Raw genomic sequence first — 15,466 nt, 5'->3', positions numbered from 1 at the left:
GCGTTCCTCCCTAAAAAAAGTAACTAATTACATTACTTAGGTTACTTTTTATGGAAAGTAATGCGTTACGTTACTTTTGTTTTCCTTTTTAAATCTTGGCAGGGCTTGTTTGTTTGTTTTTAATATATATTAAAAAATATATATAAAAAGTGACAGCAAAGACATTTACATCGTCATAAAAATGTTTTCAAATAAATGCTGTTCCTATGAACTATCTGTTTGTCAGAAAACTTTATCAAAAATTTATTACAGCTTCCATAAATATATTAAGTTGCACAAGTGTTAAAAACCATAATAATAAAAAGAAATGTGTCGATATGTCACCAAGGCACCAATATGTATACTGGTCATTAGAAAGCAGATATTGATCAACAACTTTTCTGACTTGTCTGCAGTTGTGGCCCAGTGAGGTACACCCATTTTTGCTGCTTTTGAAGACTTTTTGGTGAACAGTCTCAAATCACCTGTGGGGGCGACATGACAAATCTGAGGTCCAATTACCTGGAAGAATATCGTGGAACGCTGCAGTGCAACAAGCAGAGAGAGACACATTACTCCAGAGACTCTATATTCAGCTATTATTTGTTTCAGCAATGGAAAAGTCTAAGCCTATTTTCACGAACAAAAGTGATCTCCGTCGAGAGAGATAATTAAGTAATTAAATCCGGTAGCGATGTGCCTGTTTTCAGCAAATACATGTAACACAAAGCCCTCAGGTGGTGAAGCCCTGCGCAGCGTTCGATTGCGTGACTGTGAAAGGTCGGTGGGCAGCTTACAGGCTCTGCAGGACAGACATAACACATTAATGTAGGAATTAACAGTCCTGCTTTGAGGAACACAGGGATTAAAACTTCAGGTCATGGAATATATTGCCTCCTCACCTCCTGGTTATGGTTATATTAATGTCATAGTAATCATGCAAATATGGAGTTAATGAAACACAGTTAGCATCTAACCAGAAGGAAAAAGCTAATTATTATTTGAGCGCAAATTTGCTAATAATGTGCAAATGAAGAAAAAAATAAATAATAATAATACCGTGAATCGCCTGTGAGCTCCACACAGATTTTCATAAATCTCAATTTTTGTCAAAGCATTTTTGATTGACCAATATTTGCATGAGAAAGAATATGTGTCATGCTATTTACAGTACCAAAAGTTTGAGGTAAGATTTTTAAGTCTATTGCTGACCAAATCTGTATTTATTAATAAAAAAATTAAAATAAATAAAAATTAATTAAACAAAATATAAAGTATTGTGAAATAATATTACAACTTAAAAATAACTATTTTCTGTTTTATTATATTAAATTGTCAAATATTCCTGCGATGGCAAAGCTGAAGCTCATTACTTCATTTTTCATTGTCAGATACTCCAGAAATTATTTTAACATTTATTATGATTTGTAATAATACTTTAATATTAATATTTTTTATATTATTAACATTTATTATTTATTTACTAATGTTAAAAACAGTTGTGCAGCTTAATATTTTTGTAGAAAACCGGGATTTTATATATTCATGACACTTTCAGGAATATAATTTTTGTAATAATGTTAAAGTAAGATTTTTATATCACTTTTGATAAATTTAATGCATAAATGTATTAATTTATAAAAATATATATATAAAAAAAAATATTAAAAAAAATATTAAAAAAATTCAATGGTACTGTATAATTTTACTATAAAATATATAATTAAAAAAAGTGAATGAATAATGAATTAAAAATATATTCAAAAAGTTTACATAAAAAATAAAACATTAAATATTTATTATACTTATCAAATTAACAGACTTTACTGTATCTAAAAATCAAAGCATCTCCACATGCCTTCAGTAAGAGGTGTACTTTTCTCTTTATACATGGTTTCTGATTAGGGTTTCATTTGTCTTAATAAAAACTTTGTTATCTGTGTCACTACTCTCCATTTGAAAACTAATTTAGCAAGCCAGAAGCTGAGCCACTAAACACACAGTGATGAGACAAGTACAGTATATGTCACCATGGCTTAAATCCAATCAAATCAGCTTTGTGTGTGAGTGTGTATGTACTGTATATCACTGCCAATTAAATCCCTAGAGAACGACACAAGCGACGTATGTGTGTCAGAAGCAGCATACACACCAGCTCACTGCAACAAGTTGATAACAATATAATGATGTATAATTAGTGCAATATGCTTTGACACTGAACCCCACAACGGATTCCACTTTAAAACACAAACAGGCATAGAGTGCACTGCATTACAGATTTAAAGAGACAGCTCACTCACTTTTTTTTTAATTTGCGAAACTGCATGTAATTCCAAACCTGAATGACAAAGCGGGAACATAAAAAGACAAATGAATAAGGATTGGAGCTTCCGAGCTTTGTTTATGAACTACACAAAGTTTCAAATGTTTTTGAAAGAAGCTTCTTAAGCTCAGCAAGGCCACATTGATTTAATCCAAAATACAGTAAAAGCTGTAATATTGTGAGATATTATTACAATTTAAAATAAGTGTTTTCTATTTTAAATGTAATCATTTTCTATGATGGCAAAGCTGAATTTTCTTCAACCATAACTCCAGATTTCAGTGTCACATGATCCTCCGAAATCATACTAATATGCTGATTGATCATGACATTTTTAAATATGATCAATGTTGAAAACTTTTCAGGATTCTTGAATGAACAGAAAGTTCAAAAGAGCAGTTTCTTTCAAATAGAAATGTTGTTTAACAATATAAATGTCTTAACTACAACTTTTGTTCAACTTCTTTGTTCTCCTCGCTGGATAAAAGACTCACTGAGCTTAAACTTTTGAACAGTAATGTATTTGTAGTCTTTAGAAAAACAGACTGATAATCAAGTTATTTACTGATCTCAATGAGCTGTAAACTGCTCTAACATGATCAATAAGTGAGTAGTGATTAGAGAACAAAAAATTCAGACCAGTTCAGTGAACTGAATCAACTGATTCATTGAAAGTAACTGACTAAAACAATGTTTTGTTCAATTGCACACCACTACTTGTCTGAAACACAGCAAAAAATCAGCAGGGGCTGATGTCAAGATATGCAGTGAAAAATGTGAGTCTGTTCCTCACACAAACCTATCGTTTTACTTGAGCATTTTTTTTTTGGATCACTTCTACAACACTTTTGTCATTTTGAATCGTGACAGGCTCTCATCCTCATTCACCTCCATTATATGGAAAGTTCGACAGAAGATAAAAAAAGTGTCACATAAGTTTGGAACGACATGAGGGTGAGTAAATAATGACAGTATTTTCATTTCTGCGTGAACTATTATTTTAAAAAGACGTGACTGATGGACAGAAAGTGGGGAAAGAGACAGAAAAGCAGAAAAGGATAAATCGAAAGAGATAAGAAAACCAGCCTGTCTGGAGCTTATCTAAACACATCGGCTACAGAAATATCTTATTTCTGGTTCATACTCTTGTCATTACTCTTTTTTTTCCCCCTCTCACTCTCCTTCTTGTCTGCTCTCTTGTGCTGTCACAGATTTTGCTTCCTGTGCCCAAAATATGAATATTTTAGAGCTAAGAAGCTTAAAGGGAACAATGAAATGGCCTGAAGTTAAATCATACCCCATTTCCAGCTTCACAGAGCAAAGAGAGCAACTGAGTGAGAGAGAGAGAGACTGAAGGAGAAGGAAAGCGAGGGAGGGAGGAGAATCTTTTCTGAGTGATGAATGCAGCGCAGTGTCTCTCACAGTAATGACAAAGCTCATCCTCTCTCATTGGCCTCTGTTTCTCATCTGTGAAATTTCTGGACTCTGCGGGTCACGCATCATCTAGCCCAGCGGCCATGACAACAGGCCCTTTAACAGACAAGGCCGGCGACAAGGATGGAGGAATATTACTTAGAATTGAACGAAATGCACAAAAGATGAGAGGCTTATATGAAATGCACAAAAGTTTATTCTCAGACTCAATGTCAAAGTAAAGGAAAAAAAAAAACCATAATGGCTGCTTTTATTTTGCATCTGTTTGTGTGGCTGTCTCAAACGAAGGCATTTCAGTTTGGAAGATCAAGTAGACATGCAAAAAAGAAGAGCTGGTTAAGTCCCCTCGCTCCCTGAGTTCTGTATTTATTTCTTGATTTATTATTTTCTTGGATTTTAGTTTGCAGGGAATAGACACGTTCCCATTGGCATCACAAGCAGCAAATTCAGCCTCAAACCAAAATGTCTTTGATGTTTTCGACGGTGGAATCAGAACAGAGGACTTAAAAATAGAAACAGTTGCTTTGAATCTTCATGAAAGACTTCAGTGCTTTCTAAAAGAATATCACTTATTTAACTCACGGATGTGTGGGTTGGATCGCAGTGTCATGGTGTAAAATGACAACCGACTTTTCTCTTATTTCACCTCAGTCTTGATAATAAAGGTCACTACAAAGACCGTTCAAATAATAAAAAAAGGACTTTTGCTAGTACTTTCACTCTGACAATACTCATGATCAACTGTCACCAATATGAACAAAAGCACTAACAATTCCACTAATAAGGGGTATAGAAGAAGAACATTGATTTTACAGAAACTGCCGTGTGTTAAATATTCTGGTTCAGGCAAATGATTGGGAAGGTCATTTAAACCAAATACAGGAATAATGGCAGCAAGAAAAGACGAGCTCTGGAGGGGTGAGGGTCATCTTCCCATTCAGACTCAAGAATTCAAGAGGGTTTTTTTCCCCCGTGAGAAATAAAATTGGTTTCTGAAGGTTATTTCTTTGTAGTGAGCAGATGAATTGAATAGAGAGTGTGTTATTCCAGGAGTGGCATAACTGCGGAGTGCAATCAGCATTTATTTAATACCAGTGGGCCGATTATCGAGGGGAAAGCATCATTGTTTTGTCTGTTGAGGAGTGATCAGTTCTAATCATGCAAATTTATAAAATAATTATACTTTAAAAAACACACATGAATTTCTAAACCAAATACATTACTTGACTGTCACTTAAATTCAGTTTATATTAATAATTTTTGTATAGATAATTACATATATAAAATATAATTTATGATTCAAAACAATGCAAAAAAATGAGGACATCTAAATTGATTATAATAATTATAATAATAATTCCTTACATTTATATAGCGCTTTTCTAAGCACTCAAAGTGCTTTACATTGTGAGGGGGTATCTGCTCATCCACCACCAGTGTGCAGCATCCACCTGGATGATGGGACGGCAGCCATATTGCGCCAGGACGCCCACCACACACCAGATTATTGGTGGAGAGGAGATGGAGTGATAAAGCAAATCAGTAGATATGAGGATTGCTGGGCGGCCATGGTGGTCAAAAGGCCAATGCATGAATTTGGCCAGGATGCCGAGGTCACACCTCTACTCTTTTCGAAAGGCATCCTGGGATTTTTAATGAACACAGAGAGTCAGGACCTTGGTTTAACATCTCATCCGAAGGACGGTGCTTGTTGACTGTATAGTGTCCCCATCATTACACTGGGGCACTAGGACCCACACAGACCACAGGGTGAGCACCCCCTGCTGGCCTCACTAGCCCTCACAGCAGCAACCTAGTTTTCCCAGGAGGTCTCCCATCCAGGTACTGACCAGGCTCAACCCTGCTTAGCTTCAGTGGGTAACCTGTCTCGGGCTACAGGGTGACATGGCTGCCGGTATTAACATGTAAAAATCTGTCAAATGGTGATGCAGGCGTTAGTTCCTCTAATCAATAATCAATTACATTACTGTGGCAGCAAACTATAACTACAGAGTTGCAGGATGAACAATTTACATAACTCTGGCACAAAAGTTCTTTGGTCAGCAAGTCTTCAGTTCTTTGCAAATTATAAAGGGGTCTGACTAAGCTATTGACTTCTGCGAGACGGCAATGTGGTCAAAAGAACTCAGAGTCAAGGGTAAGTCAGAGAACAAAGACGAGCTTCCTTATATTAATTTGAATCTGCACTGCGGCTCTTCCCACGTAATAGACATTTAATGGCTTTCATAAAATTTACAATAAAATTTATTGGGATTTATTGACAAATGACTTGCGAAAGAGCTGGGAGTAAAAAGAAAATTATCCAGGGTATAATATAAATGATGTGTGAGTGCCTAAAGAACCAAGAGACAATTACTATTAACCCTTAAAGGTGCAAAGTAATGATTTGCACTAAATGTTTTACACTGGGGGAAATTAATAGTTTAAAATGATGCATAGTCATGAAGACCTGGATACTGTAGACTTGCATAACTTGCAGGTGGCTGACATAGCATCGCTATACAATTGCTAAAATGTGTTTAAGCTAGTGCTGTCAAAATAAGCGTGATTCATTTTTCAAGTTTATCAGCATTAAAAAGAGCTTGGGTTGGCCACTTCACATCTTTTTCTTGACAAGAATTGCATTTATTTGGACTCAGAACATCTTTACAAGCACATCAAACAGGAGACTTTTCAGAAGCGCACTCCACTGCGCCTCAGCGACAGGCGCAAGTCAAACGCGCACTGAATGTTAACAGCTGTTGTAGACTTTACATGAAAAACAGTGACCGGAATCATGGATGCAAATGTGGAAACTTCTTTCCCAATTTTGTTTAAAGCTTGTCACAGGAATTAAAATGCGCATTTACATCACAAAGCATGCTTGAAATAAATATAAGGGTGTAAAGAAGCTCTCCATCAGACACACTTGGAAAACTCTACGAGAGGGTTAGAAACACAGCACGACACAGAATGAATGACGTTGAAATCCATGAAATCCAGCAAATCAGAGCTCTGAGAAGAACATTGCTTACAGCAATTGGACACAGGGATCCTTTGTTAACGCTGAGGCCCCTACAAAAGCACCAGGAGGTACTGAGTTATATCAATATGCCTACAGATTAAGATAAAGTACCACAGGTTATATTGAATAACCGGAAAATGGCTGCCTGTTTCCTTATCTTTGTAATCTTAAACACTATTTATGGAATATTTGTACTCATATGTGCCATGTGTGTTTGTGTGCATATTTTTCAATAACTAGGCATGCACTAATATTATGATTATGAATTTTATCATTCACAATATAAATTAGTCATCAACGGATATGGATTTTTGATGGCCAATGCAATTAGCTGATGGCCAGTATCAAATATAGACCTATAAAATATCACACTATTATATAAAAAAAATAGCAAATGACACATGCATGGTTTACACAATATTTACACAAATCCATATGAAAAAAAAACACTTTTGAACCTGTACTCCTATTACAGAAATTAAATTAAAATTAAAAGCAAGTAGACACTCTAAGCATTAACCAACAGTAGAGCAGTAATCTGGTATATGTCAAAATAATAATCTCACTTAACAAGTGATATTTAAAGAAGTAATATCAGTCGACTACTAGTATGAATATCATTTTGAAATTAACTAAGGATTACATTTAATAGTGTTGTCCAAATATTTAGAGGGTTTTGATTAGCATTTAGTCCTCACTCACAAGTGATTTCACTGCACATCTAAAAGTTTTGTAGCATTTCAGAAGGAACACGCAGTCTGTGATAAATGCGCTTATTATGCTTATGAGCATCCCAGCATGCCTTCACAAAGAGGAGAATGAATGCAGTTATATATCATATCTCAGGCTTTAAAAGAGATTGTGAGTGTGTGTGTGCCCACACTGAGAGAGTGTGCTGGATCACACTGCGATGAGTCATGCAGGAAGTGTAACAGCAGTATCATTAGCATGTTATCCACATCCACCCACTCAGCCTCTCTTGCACACACACACACACACACACAGCTTTCAATTGTTGCAGCTGACAAACACCTCTCATTGATGATGCTAATCAATGCCCTCTACTAAGAAGAATATCAACAAAACACACAATTGCACAGATGTACACAAAATATTCAGACACAGTTGCCAAAACATAACAAAATACTGCAAACTTTTAGTCAAAGGCCAGTCCAAAAAAAAAGCACCCAAAAGTTTCCCAGTGGCTCATAAATGGATTAGCCAGTTAATACTAGACGGGAAGATTCAGCTGACGCTAACTTCCCTCCACATGGAAGAGGCTTTACACAAAAGGTCAATAATTCAGAGGAGAAAGAGTGTGGGAAAATGCTTTGTTGAGGCACCAATGTATAAAGTAGTGTCCTAAATTGAAAATTGATAAATGGAAAAGCACGATGGTAATAGGCCTTTTCACATTTTATTCTTTGACCATTGAAAACAGTAATCGAACATCAGCAGTAATGAAATGATGAAATCTAAAACCACCATGGCCATTTATTGAGCGTCGCACTTTGTTTAGAAGGTCTTTTCAGACAGTTTGATTCAATTTAGGTGTATTGTGTTCTTTTAGACTATCTTTGCATGTCATTTACAACTAATTGAAAAAACGGCGCAGCTCTGAAAGTAAAAAGTATTTAAAAGTATTTTTAAAACATCTAGTCAATAAGCTTAAACAATGTTTAAATCAAATGAGATTAAACAGTAGTGAAATTAAAAAAGATATAATCTTGCAAGGTTGTATGAAGGAATAATTGAAAACAGTGGATAACAGTTGGATATTTAATTTAAAAAATAATTGTACCTAGAATCCAATCCTTGGATAAAACTTTGTTTTAAAGTTGCTAGATCAATTTTGCGTATGCAGCTAATTCTGTTGCAACTGGAATTGTTTTGGTGTCTCTGTGCTTATATTTGTATTGAATTTATAATGGTTTGGGGTTTTTTTTAGGCAGGCCTGAAAATAGAGATCTAGATAATGGCCCAAATTCACCAGGCTTTGCCAAACTGTGAGCAAAAATAGCCATGGTAATTGTGAAGGAAGTGTTCGAGCTTTGGGCAAGGCTTATCTTACACAGCTGCTAACAGTAAATAGTGTTCTCAATCAGGATGAGGGCAAAGATATGGATGAGGAGAAGGAGAAGGTCAAGGATGAGATGAGGATGAGGAAAAGGATGAAAAGGAAAAGGACAGGACTAAACTTTAACAACTTTTTTTTCTTTTCGCTAGAAGTTAGTAAGGTTAGTACCACAGATAGTTCAAGTGGTAACATTTTCACTGGGCCTCACATACACACACATCAGGTTTCAATGTGTGTGTGTGTATATATGTATATATATGTACGCACTGGACTATAAGTCGCATTTATTTAGAACCAAGAACCAAGAGAGAACATTACAGTCTAAAGCCGCGAGAGGGCGCTATATGTTTTCAGGGTAGACTACAGGAACACTGAGCAGCATTAGAGCGCCCTCTCGCGGCTGTAGACGTTAATGTTTTCTTTTGGTTCATGTCAAATAGATTTTGATAAATAAATCGCACCTGACTATAAGTCGCAGGACCAGCCAAACTACGAAAAAAAGTGTGACTTATAGTCCGGAAAGCGCTGGCATAAAAAGTCAAGTGACATTTCCATTAACCGACCTGAAACTCAGTCTCAGTCTCACTCTGACTCAGGACCTGCTGACCACCTTTGTAGTCGAATTAGGGTTCCTGAGCCAATGAATCATAAATCCACACTGTTTTTTCTGAGAAGTCTAAATACATTTCAAGCACTAAACCGGCACTGAATACCTACAGAATATAGAGGAAGAAACCCTGGGCTCATGCCCTGGTGATCAATACTGTTAAAAACAACAATCCCCTGATTTCCTTTTTCTTTTACCTGTCTGGATATATACACCTCGGGGGGTTGTGGGGTTTCAGGCATCTTTCACAGACTGAGATGTGTTTAGAGCGTCAACAATATCCTGATGACAATGCATTGAGAGTCACACTCTCTAAAGGTCAACCACCCACATGAGGGCCAATTAGAGCCTGCTGTCAACTGCTATCACATGTGAATTATCACCTCAGAACTGTGACGTCAGGCGATGAGAGTGCAGATTTGGATGAATATTCCCTCCCTCAATTCTCTCATATTATTTATCTCGATTTATCTTTTTGTTTTCTGTCAACATGGTCTCCATACTTCTTGAAGAAAGTGCATTTTTTTTTATTTAAAGCTGCTGGACAATCACAGATGATGGATTCATCTGAGTACCTCTGACTTTGAGATGGTTTTTAGTTTTTCCATGATTTAATCAGAGATGAATATATGTGTGCGGAGCAAAAGAACCCTTAATCTGTGATCAAAACATAATGCAACACCCGCTAAGTGGCATCAAACAGCTTGAAAGATCGAAGACAATTTTTAAAATAACTCCAGCTGAATTTGTTTGACTGAAAAAAGTCATATACACCTAGGATGTCTTCAGGGTGAGTCATTTATGGCTTAATTTTCATTTTTGGATGGACTAACCCTTTAAGAAGCATATTATTATTATAATCAATATGTGCATTGGTACATTAAAAAGAAAGTTATTATTGTGCGATCCTGCTGCTCTGGTTATGTAACTAGATTTACATTTCCAGAAGGAAATGCTTATAAGTTGCAAAAGTATAATGTTACATTTATGCTCAGGTAAAGATTTTGAATGCTGAACGTTCAGCAACCCCGTGTAGGTCAATGGAGAGTTTAAATCTTAAAATTATTTTGAATAAGGTAAAAAGGTAAAGATAACACCTAAGGCTGAAGTTTTCTACAAAACGAAATTCAGAGTCTGTACTGTAAGCAGTTCTGGGTGAATTAAAAGCAGATATTTAACACCTGAGGTTATTTTGAGGCTTATTTTAAATAAGCCCTGCCCAGAACTTCTGACAAATATCAATACAGGACTGCCTTGCAAGCACTATAATAAAAAAAAAAACTAGGAATTTCAAGAACTGTAATGATATTATACACCAAGAACAACAAAAAAGAGACTCACTTCAACATGACAACAATTAACGTCCTATGAGCCGATTATAGCTCGGCTAAAATAGTTCCTTTGACATTCCACTGACACAGCAGGGAAAGTGACACAGCCTGAGCAGTTTAGGAAGCACAATTAAAACAGGCTTTTGTGTAAGGTGGGTGCGCATGTCTGTCTGGGCTTTAAGGACCTGATTAAAGAGTACTGAAGGTTTAATGCCTCACACAATTAAACAGTGAGAAGCACCACCATGAAAGGGTGAGAAACAAAAGTTTGTCACAAGTCGTCAAAAATGACATTGTTATGAATTTTCACTATACTTCAATTTTCCCCCTCGTCCTTCTGCTGTTATCTCTCTCTCTCTCTCTCTCCAAGTTTAAGGGATGACCAAAGCGGTGTCTCTGCAGTGTGTAAATAATTGCAAACGCATGAGTGCATCTGTCAAACATGGTTACCGGGGTCCAGGCTCCACACACACACACACACACACACACACACACACACACACGCACACACACAGTGTGCAGACAGGATTCACAGATCCACACAGCCTGAAACACAACCACACTAGAATACAGAATACTGTCTAATGGAAATTACACTGCTCTCTTCCCACAATGCAAAGTGAGCCTCTTGGGGGGTGAAGAAATTGCCGTAACAAGACTTATCACTTGAGATTGCACAGACCACAGCTCCAAATCAAACTAATTACTAATTTGTGCTCATTTGCTGACACTTTCCATCCAAAGCGACTTATATCACATCTTAATTAAGCGTGATGCAAAAGTGCCAAGCGATAAGTCTGTCAGGAATAAATCAATAAATAAAAATAAATCAATTTCAGTGAGTAATAACATACATTGATCTAGTATTTTTTTAGTGTGTGAAAAAACATGAAGTTTTCTAAAGACATGAAGCTAAATAAACCTTTCATTTTTCGATTAATTATGCATAACTGTTTTTGTAGTAACTACACAAAGTCTGGGGTCAGCAAAACTTTGAACGCTTTTGAAATAAGTTACAGTATGCTTACCAAGAACGTATTTATTTGATCAAATACACACACACAAAAAAATATAGTAATATTTTGAAACATTTTATCCAGTCTTCAGTATCACATGATCCTTCAGAAATGTTTCTAATATGCTGATTTGGTGCTCAAGAAACATTTCTGTGCTTATAATTTTTTTGGAAATCATGATACTTTTTTCAGGATTCTTTGATCAATAGAAAATGCAAAAAGAACAGCATGTATTACATTTTTTTCAAAGATAAAAAAAATCTAAAAGTTTTTAATGTCACTTTCGATCAATGTAATGCATGCTTGATAAATAAATGATTTAAATTTCCTTCAAAAGAAAAACTTTAAAACAGTAGTGTAGCTTTAAAAGTCAAGACATTAGGTCAAGGTAGTGTTGTCAAAACTACTTTTTTAAGTACCGGTGGTACAGAACACCCGGTCAACCCGGTTCTTGATGCACTATACGAAAGGTAGGCAGATGTGCTCTCTTCATAAAAGTACTGAGAGATGGCGACATCAAAAGGAGGAAAATGACAGAGTTTGGTGTGCAAACTAAAAAAAACACTTTAAAGACAGACACCCAGATCAAATGAAAGAGTTCAAGCAGGTTAGTTTCACTGTGTTTCCCAAACATTGATTTATTTGTGGTGGCCTGCCACAATATGAAAACTGACCCCAACAAACAGATTTTCCAAAAGGCTTTGACTTCGTTGAACAGACATGAGCACTGCGTGTGTCAAAGTCAAAACAAATACAGTATATCACTGTATTTCTGAAGGAAACCGGCTGTCTTCAGAAAATTATGGATGTCATTTCTATTTCTTCTTGCCTGTAATGCCTGAGCAGTGTTTGTGAGCACTGGCTCAGTGATTATTTGATTACAGCCGTTACTGGAGAAACCTCTCTCACCCACTCTACAAGTGTCTCCTGCTGGCAGAGAATGAATTTGCATATATGCCGACACAAATAGAGTGCAATAAGCGTGTTTTTGTGTTTTGCTTTTGTACCGAAACTGGTACCGAGAACTGTGGATTTTCACTGGTGTTGGTACCGAATACTGAAATGTTGGTACATTGACAACACTGGGTCAAGGTTATGGCTTTTGGATGATATTTTGTGGGGTTTAACCTACTACCTTTCAATTACAAGCTTCAAACATTAACCATTATGCTGCATGCAAACCATGCCCACCATCCACCCACAAAACCCAAACATCTCTACCATCTGATGTTTGGAGCTCTTTACAGCCTCTTTGCACTTACTTTGTTCATTTAGATCTTCATTATAGAAAAACAGGAGCAGATGGTGTTTGTGACTGTAGGAATTTTGTTAGATTTATAATGTATATGTGAGGTTAATCAGAGAGAGACAATGCAACTCTAATATGAGAAATCTGGAACACACAATGAGTTAGTCTGCAGAACAGTCTACATTCTAATACAAAACCTATCACACTGTGCCAATGAAATCAACAATGGTTTGCAATGCTGACTACTTTATCCAGACTGCATTCAGAACACCTGTGCATTTGCTAAAGCAATGAAGGCAATAATCTACCTAAAAGTCCATTCATTCCAGGTGTTTATTTCGGCACGCAAAAAAGACTATAGTGTATTTACAGTAATTTGCTTCAATCATACGAATACAACTCACTTAACCTCATTAACCACCAAATTAATGGAAATTCTGGAATAAATTATTTTGCAGGAAGAAAATGTGTGGAAATAGATTAGTTACAACAGCAGAATGTTTGCTTTTGTGTTATGATGGATTCTGACAAAGAAAGGTATCACTAAAAAGTCTTAGTGCACCTTCCAGTAAGTATGAACAAAGTATTAAAATACAGAATTAATATTTCTGACCACTTTTATTTTAGTATTATTTAGAAGTTTTTATTAATATTTTGAACAGCCCTAGCATATAGAATATATAAAAATTTTTTCAATTAAATCGGCGACAGATTCACAAAACGAAAGAAAAAAAATGTGTGAGTTACGGTTCATTGTGATGCGTTCCAAAGTTCTTGGAAAGAAATGGCAGTTGATTTCTTTATTTTGCAAAAGCTTTACTTTTTTATTTATTTACAAAAGCTTGACAGTTTTGAATAATGTCTCGCTTCTATCTATATAACCAACCAGTGTTGGAATGACCATCACACCGGCACCTTGCGTGCACACACCAAGGTTATAATCATTAACCAAAACAAACGAAAAAATTAAAACTAGGTGGGAGAAAAACATTGTCGTTGACTGAAAAAAAAAAAAAAAAAAAAAACAAAAAAAAAACGAGACATTACAAAAAAAGATAACTAATGTGTGTTTGGCAAAACTAACTAAAATAAAATACAATTATATATTAAACATCCTTAGTTTTCATCTTTGTCAATAGTTTCCATCTTTGTCAATGTCTTTCATAGAGAAAATAACGTTCAGCTGCATTTCCTTTCCCTGCGTCTCTCACTCACGTACAGACATACACACACACACACACACACGCACACAACCCCTTCCCTCCGTGCACACAGAGTCTCCATGCACACACCTATGCAAAACACACACACACACACAATTAAAAACTGTATTTAAAGTTTTTTATTATTATTATTTGTTATTTGTCATGTTCTTTTCTCAGATTGAGCTCCCTGACAATCTGACAGAAAAGTCTTGTTGTGGCCCAAAAATGGGTTGAACACATGCGGTTCATGTATGTCTTCTTTAGTCCGTTGGCTCTTTAGGTTTTTTACTGGCACACGTCACTTACACATTTTGCACTTACTGCGGAGTGTTGAGACTGTTTAATAGGTGGGCACCAATCAAGAACGACCGATAACGAATGCGCATCTCATAATTAAAGCCAGTTCTCTAAACACGGTAAATACCATCAGGTGCGTGATTTCACATAGAGCTGCTGTTATTACACAGAGCCATTGTTAACTGACTAGCTGTGCAAATAAACGCTGATAATGAACGTGGATTTGGGCAGCTAGTCGAGATGCGCAATTGATCGGCCGATCTTGATCACCCTTAGTGTTTACATATTGTGCCCATATCTACATTTTATGTACTGTTTTATTTTGAATTAATATTTTCTAAAATTGTATGATGTTTTTGAGTTATTATTACACAATACTTTTTCTGACCTTTTTGTATCTTGCCCCTGACAAATAACCCAAATTGAAAAAAGACTAAAACTAACACTAAAACTAATAAAAACTAAATTAAAACCAAGCATTTTCAAAAAAATAAAAACTAAACTAAACTAGCAAACCCACTTTAAAAACTAATTAAAACTAAACTGAATTTGAAAACAAAAAGTCCAAATGAAATAAAAACTAATGGAAAATGCAAAACTATAATAACCTTGGCACACACAACATATTTTTGCAACATTGCAGCCTGTTCATTATCAAAATAAAATACAGTTAAAGAAACAAATAAAAAGTTACACTGCTCCGTTGTACAAAATGTATTGCGTTCAGTGTGACCAGCGCCTCACTGTGCTGATATAGCCAATGTAAATATGGATGTTTTAAGTCTATGAAAGTACAAAGCCTAGCCTATAATATATAATATTTTAGCATCCAGATACATTGCGAATATGGAGAGAAACGAATAAATGTGTTTTTAATGTTTATAAACATTTCCTACCGGCATTTTAACCTACATTGTTTCTGA

The 15,466-nt window shown here is 35.7% G+C and overlaps 1 protein-coding gene across 1 annotated transcript in view; it reads right to left on the bottom strand.

The window, feature by feature from the left end:
- Nucleotides 1–15,466, bottom strand: part of LOC113080930 (nephrocystin-4-like) — a 67,065-nt gene that overhangs the window by 13,476 nt on the left and 38,123 nt on the right. The window lies entirely within an intron of this gene.

This window comes from Carassius auratus, unplaced genomic scaffold (genome assembly GCF_003368295.1).
Source record: "Carassius auratus strain Wakin unplaced genomic scaffold, ASM336829v1 scaf_tig00032568, whole genome shotgun sequence".
NCBI lineage: Eukaryota > Metazoa > Chordata > Actinopteri > Cypriniformes > Cyprinidae > Carassius > Carassius auratus.
This window is presented reverse-complemented; position numbering and strand designations above follow the sequence as displayed.